This window comes from Mirounga angustirostris, unplaced genomic scaffold (assembly GCF_029215605.1).
Source record: "Mirounga angustirostris isolate CCGP_5_RB_7025 unplaced genomic scaffold, mMirAng1.0.hap1 SCAF_1, whole genome shotgun sequence".
NCBI classification, from domain to species: domain Eukaryota; kingdom Metazoa; phylum Chordata; class Mammalia; order Carnivora; family Phocidae; genus Mirounga; species Mirounga angustirostris.
The window spans coordinates 163867969-163873968 of NW_026991709.1; the positions used below are offsets into that span (position 1 = coordinate 163867969).

Below are 6000 nucleotides of genomic sequence, written 5' to 3' on the forward strand. Positions count from 1 at the left end.
AAAGATATCTTAAATAATGAAGAGAGATACCATGTTCATGGAAGATTAAACACTGCACCTTCCGGCCTCCAGTGGGGCAACAGAGAGCTCACAGTATTAGGCAGCAGATCAGAGCAAACTGGCTTATATTCTACTTCCTGCCACTTCTAAATGGGTGACTCTGGACATTCTACAAACCCCTCTGAACCTGTTTCCTCGCCTGTAAAACAGAAAGAACCATTCTGTCTAGTTGTTAGGGGTCAATGGATATGAAAGCACTTTGTAGAGTGCTGTATAAATACAGGGATTCTTGTGAACAGTATTATTGACTCTTGTTGGTCTGAGGGTAGGAAAAAGGTTCTCGCTCCGCAGACTCTGCTCATCAATTTGTCATCAAGGGCATTGCTGAGTGCTTATCCTGTGTGTAGCATTTCCTCATTCAGTACTCACAGCAACCTACAAGGTGGATGCTATATTAACTCCATTTTACAGATGAGAAAGCTGAGGCTCGATCAAGCAACTTGTCATTCATGTATCCATTTCTTCATTCATTGGACATTCACACGAACCCCTTCTATGCACTAGGAGCTGTGAATACCGTGGTGAATAAGACAGACATGGACCCTGCTCGATCAAAACTGATAGTCTAGCTGGGAAGATGGCCAAAAGTCATACCACAGCTAATGAGCTGGCAGAACCAAGATTCAAATTCAGGCCTATGGAACACCAGAGTCCATGCTTTTAACCACTCTCTGGAGATGTCTTCCTCAACCTCCTCTACTCCATTCTCTCTGTTGTAATGTAGTGATTTCTAACATCCATTCTGCTGGCAGAGGCAAATTTCAACAGGCCTTGCCATGCAAGCTGCTACACAAATTGAGAGCTGTCAGCTTCGATCCTGGCCCATGTGATCCTTGTGCATTATCACTGGAGAATTATAGCAGGGAAGATGAATGCATAAAAAAGGAGAGGCATCCTGGCCCCCCCTCCCACAGCATCAGCAGCATTGTTCCCAATGAGTGTGTGCCTGAGTCCTCTGCCACCATTAATGGCAGAAGTGAGTCACTTATAAATAAGATACAGGAGCTTTATTATAATTACATCCTGAGATTCAGAAATGCTCAGCGTCACTGTGAAAGGGAGGGCAGCAGGTGATTGGGGCTTGAATGATCCTCTGCCAGGTATATCTTTCAGATAAAACGTCTTAGATCAGGAGCAATTACAGCTAATGTTCAGCCTGAATGCTAATGAGAATTACTTACAATTGCATGTAATTCTTTGCCATTTATACTATCTGCCTTTTTCCTTCTCTTCTCTGCTTTTCCATCTTGGCATTATTCCTGAGAACCAGACACTGGGAAATATGATTAGTGGCCATTTTGCAGATGAAAAGACTAATGCCCAAGGTTACTCAGCTCAAAGGGCTGGGTTTCTAGCCCTGAGCTTTTTTTTTTTTTTTTTAACTTCACTATTCTGTCTTTAAGGGACAAAATTTTCAGAAATCTAGATGTGTCCACTCACCTGGAAGGTGCACAAAATATCCCAAGTCAGTAGGACAATCTGAAAGGCAGAGTGGTGTGTTCTGTTGAGGCTTTTACCTTGGGGAGAACAGGACACCTTATGAAATGAATTTCAAACCTATCCTCTGCTATCCCACAACCACTGAGAGGCCCATGCTTGGACTTGAGAATGATCATGAAGAGAGAGCCTGGCTGAAAGATAGGAAGCACCCTTTCCTTAGCCATAGAGAAGCGAGAAAACTCTCCCCAACCCATGGCCCTTGGAACCAAGCCAAAGTATAAAGTTCAAGCTACTATGTGAAGGAATGAGGCTCACCATAACAGTGATAACTGTGGTCACGCTCAGCGTCTGCATGAGATTGCACTCTGCAGAGTGCCAGAAGTTTCAATAAGTCAGCCCCAAGACATCGGGTTTTAGACTATTTAAAGCCCGGGACCACACTAAGACTTCCCAGACACACACTTATGTCTCCCACTTGACAGATGAGAAAGCAAGAGGCTTGCACTGGTGAGGCAGCTTGCAGATGGCAGAGCCAGGATACAGAGCTGGGCCTGTTTGACCTTAATACTAACAATCATGACAACCAACTTTTAAACAGCACATTACGTATTACATGCCCCCATTTAAGTGCTTCATGCATATGAACACAATTCTTTCAGCAATCCAGTGAAGAAGGTGCTATGAATCTTCCTATTCTAGAAATGAGGAAACTGAGGAACAGAGAGGTATAGCAACTGGCCCAAGGCCACAGAGCTCATAAACAGCACTGGGATTTGAGCCAGTTCCAGGATCCACACTTTTGCTCTCTTTGCTATCCCTCCTCTTTGTTAAGGAAAGACCACCCCATTTCTACCAGGCACAACTCACTTGTGAAAAGGAAAGCGAAAACATGGAATTCTGAGAGAGTCCAGGGGCAGGAGGTTTGGATATAAGTTCTTCCTCCCTTGGACACTCAGCTGAGGGCCAGGAGGGACCACTCCCAGCCCAGGACTGCCCAGTCTCCCCAGGGCTGCCGGCTCCTTTGCAGGCAGCTCCAGTCTCCACCAGCTTCGAAATCATGGACGGGGAGTGCTCGCCCATCTCTTGCCTTGGAAAGATTCTACATCACACTTGAAAATGGTACCAGCCTTTCCCTCCCCTGTGACAGACTCTCCCTCTTCCAGGAGAAATACCTCTTGATAGAGCCAGGCAACGTCAGACAGCCTTGGGCTCAGATGAGGGTCCAGCCAGCCCTGAATCATACTAGCGTATTTACATGGGGCTGTCAGGGATTCCTGTGAATGATAACCCACTCAGCAGCAGGCCTCCTGCAGGACACGCATCAGAGAAAAAGGAGAATGGTGCACAGGCATCAGGGACCCTATTCTTTACCTTTGCTGCTGCCAGCCACAAGCAGGAGGGACCTAAGGTCCCATCTGCAGCCTGAGTTTCACTGATAATCTGGAAGGAATTAAGTAAGATTTGTGTTCAAATTCCAATTCTTCCACAGACAAGCTGGGCAAACTCAGGCAAGTTACTTAACCTCTCTGAGCCTCAACAGACTAACTGCTCAATGAGGCTACTAATAACAGTGCCTATCTTGTAAGGCTGCTGTGAGAACTAAATGGGATAATGCATAATGACACTATGATCGGTCCTCTCTCTCTCCCTCTCCCAGTCCATGCTGCTTCCTGGCTGCCAAGAATGGGGCTATATCAGACCCCCAAGTCCCCTCTCTTTCATGTTCTGGAGATACACTCCATCTGTGCTCCACTCACAGGGGCCTACCCCCCATCAAGGAATGAGTTGTCCCAGCATCTTCCAGTCAGGCTCACATAGTAAGACAAGCACTGGTCCCCTCATGCCAGGTTCCAGGTCTGAGGTGGGAGCCCCCTGCCGGAGAACAGCGACCCTGCCTGGAGCATCTCTGAACTACCAGCAGCCAGGCTGAGCAGACACCTCAAAGAGATTAAGGGATGTGTGTGTGGCGGGGAGGTCTTCTTGTGGGACAGGGGAGTGGGTTAGGAGGGCGGTAATCACCCAGAGAGATAACGTGGCTTCCATAAAGGACTGCTGCGCTCCAGCTCCTGCTCCAGACTTCCCTGACTCCTTCCAGAAAAATCTAGAGCAACTTCCAGAATTTGGTCCCCTCTCACTCTTGCCCTGAAAGAGCAGGCCCAATGCTCTTCGGCCACCAAAATCCATGCCCTGGCAGTCACGACCACCCATTTTTCCAAAGGATCCACCGAGAGGTACAATGAGGAGGTGGTCCGTCCCTCCTGGGCTTGCAGCTTAGTCGCAGAAGACCGCTGGCCGTGGTCTTGACCTTCCCATACTGGACGCCTGGTGACGCTGAACCTGGGGCTTGCCCACGTGCAATTAAGTGGTTTGGGTCAGGCCAACTGGGGCACAAAACCCCTGCTCTCTCCTTGACTTGGTTGCCCTCCTGGACACAATTTTCCCTCTCTAAGCCTCAGTTTCCTTTTCTGTAAAATGGGTGTAATAATACCCGGTTCCTGGCGTTACAGGGAGAATCCCAAGAGGTAATGGATGCCCAGCGCCTGGCACAGATAACGCACTCAATAGATGGGTTGGGACTGCGGTTAGCATCAAACTCAGAGTCAGGGGCAGCTCTGGAAAAGCTGGGGACTCGCCCTCTCCGCCCCGGAGCCCGAAGGCAGATGCTCGGGGCGCGCACCCGGGCGAACCCCGGGGAAGCCACAGGTGTCTGCGCGTCAGGGCGCGGCGCCAGAACGGTGTATCAGGGAGGGTGCCCTGCAGCGAGCTGCGCTGCGGACCCGCCCCAAGCCGCCGGGGTCCCTGGAGCTCCCGAGCGCGCCCACCCCGCGCCAGCCGGCTCCCGGGGTTCCCGCCGCTCCGCAAGGATGCCCAGACCCCAGCGGCCGCGCACAGCCTCGCCCCGCCGCTGCGGCCCCGCTGCGGCCCCTGCCCGCGCCCTGCCCGCGCTCCGTTCTGACTCACCCGCGTCGGCTCCGGGGAAAGTTTGGTGGCTCGGCGGCCAGGCTGCTCGCTGCTCGGCGGCGGCGGGGGCTGAGGCGGGGGCGCCGAAGGAGCGGACTGCGGAGGCGGGGCACCGGAGGAGGAGCCGCGCCGAGGGGGACCAGCCGGGGAGAAGGAGGCGGAGACCCAGGCCCGCGGGCCTGCAGCGCCCTCGCCTCGGGCTCGGAGCTCCCAGGTCCGCTCCCACGCCGGGAGGGGGCGCGAGGGGGTGCCTCGGGCTCCGACACCTCCCACCTCCCACCTCCCGCCGTGCATCCCAGCCTCGGGCTCCGCGCCGCGGTGCGGCTCCTTGGGTTTGGAGAGAGAAGTGACAGAAGGGTCGGAATAAAAAAAAAAAAGGGTCAGAACCCTGGCGAGAACTCCCCACCGCCCACACTCACCTGAGGGTGGGCAGACGGAAATAGGTAAGTCCAGATAAAGGAGAGATGGAAAGTCAGAGAGGCAATGATGTTTGGCAAAGTCAACCAGGGACCGAAGGATAGACAAAGACCTATAGTGATACCCCACCTCCACTTATCCCTGCTGGAGAGGCCAAAATAGAAACAGACGGACAGAGCCAGCCAGACCGAGAAACAGTAAGACTGACAGACAGGGACCCTACCCTAGAGGTTTCATGGGGAACTAGAGAGACCCCCAAGGTCTAGAACGCCACACCCCTCCTCTATTTCTCCGTAGCCCCTCCAGATGAGCTCAAGTTTCAAAATTACAATGTGTTTCAATTAGCATCCTGTGCTAGTTGAATCTAGAGTTGGGGCCAAGGGAGGTTGCAAGCGGGAGGGGGGTTCTTCTGCAGGTCCCCAGGAGCCTCTGCCCCCTGACTCTGGCAGCTTGAGAATTCTTACTGGCTGCCTTCAGTTCCAAAAGCCAGGGAAGAGAGGTAAAGTTTTCTTTCCTAAGTACCAGGAAAACTCCATCTGAACCTCTAAGCAGTTATGACCTCAGATCTTATCTCAGCGCTTCAGAAGAGACACTCAAGTTCGGAGGGAGAGAAGGGTGTTGAGGAGGAAAGAACCCTGAGTTTGGGGGTGGGGGGCGGGTAGGGTGTGGGTTTGGGGCATGGTGGGGCTTTTAGCTTCCTCTGAGTAGGAGGCAATTCCACTTGAGAGTTGTGGGATCACACAGAGCTAGTTTGAGGCCCAGGTTCACAAGCTGTGGGTGGTATGTGCTATCTTTCTGGCCTCCTGGACTACATGTACAAAATGAGGGTTAATAAAAACAGCTGTCATGGTGCTAAGTGCTAAAGGTGCCTACTCATTTAATCTTCAAGACACCCTAAATAAGTGGGAACAATTATTATTCTTATTTCACAGAGGAGAAAACTGAAGTACAGAGAGGTTAAGTAACATGCTCAAGGTCACACAGCTAGTATATAGGAGAACTGGGAATCGACCCTATGCAACTTGGCTACAAGGTCCAAGATCATAGTTACTGTGCTGTAATCTTCATCTCACTGGGGCTGCTGGAAAGCCCTGGGAGGTCATTTACATAAAGGACTTACCA

The 6000-nt window shown here is 51.5% G+C and overlaps 1 protein-coding gene across 6 annotated transcripts in view; it reads right to left on the reverse strand.

The window, feature by feature from the left end:
• The window catches only part of HRH1 (histamine receptor H1), an 82926-nt gene extending 78277 nt beyond the window's left edge, over positions 1 to 4649 (reverse strand). For 3 of the 6 annotated variants that reach the window (XM_064592350.1, XM_054504595.2, XM_054504591.2), the window contains exons 1-2: positions 4462 to 4649; positions 1501 to 1577 (exon numbers count right to left, since the gene is read on the reverse strand). The gene's annotated coding sequence lies outside the window, so the exon portion shown is untranslated. Of the gene's footprint in view, positions 1 to 1500; positions 2880 to 4461 lie in introns of those variants that run through there. The other 3 variants (XM_045861841.3, XM_054504592.2, XM_054504593.2) reach the window with 2 other exon arrangements.
• Positions 4650 to 6000: the final 1351 nt, after the last annotated feature.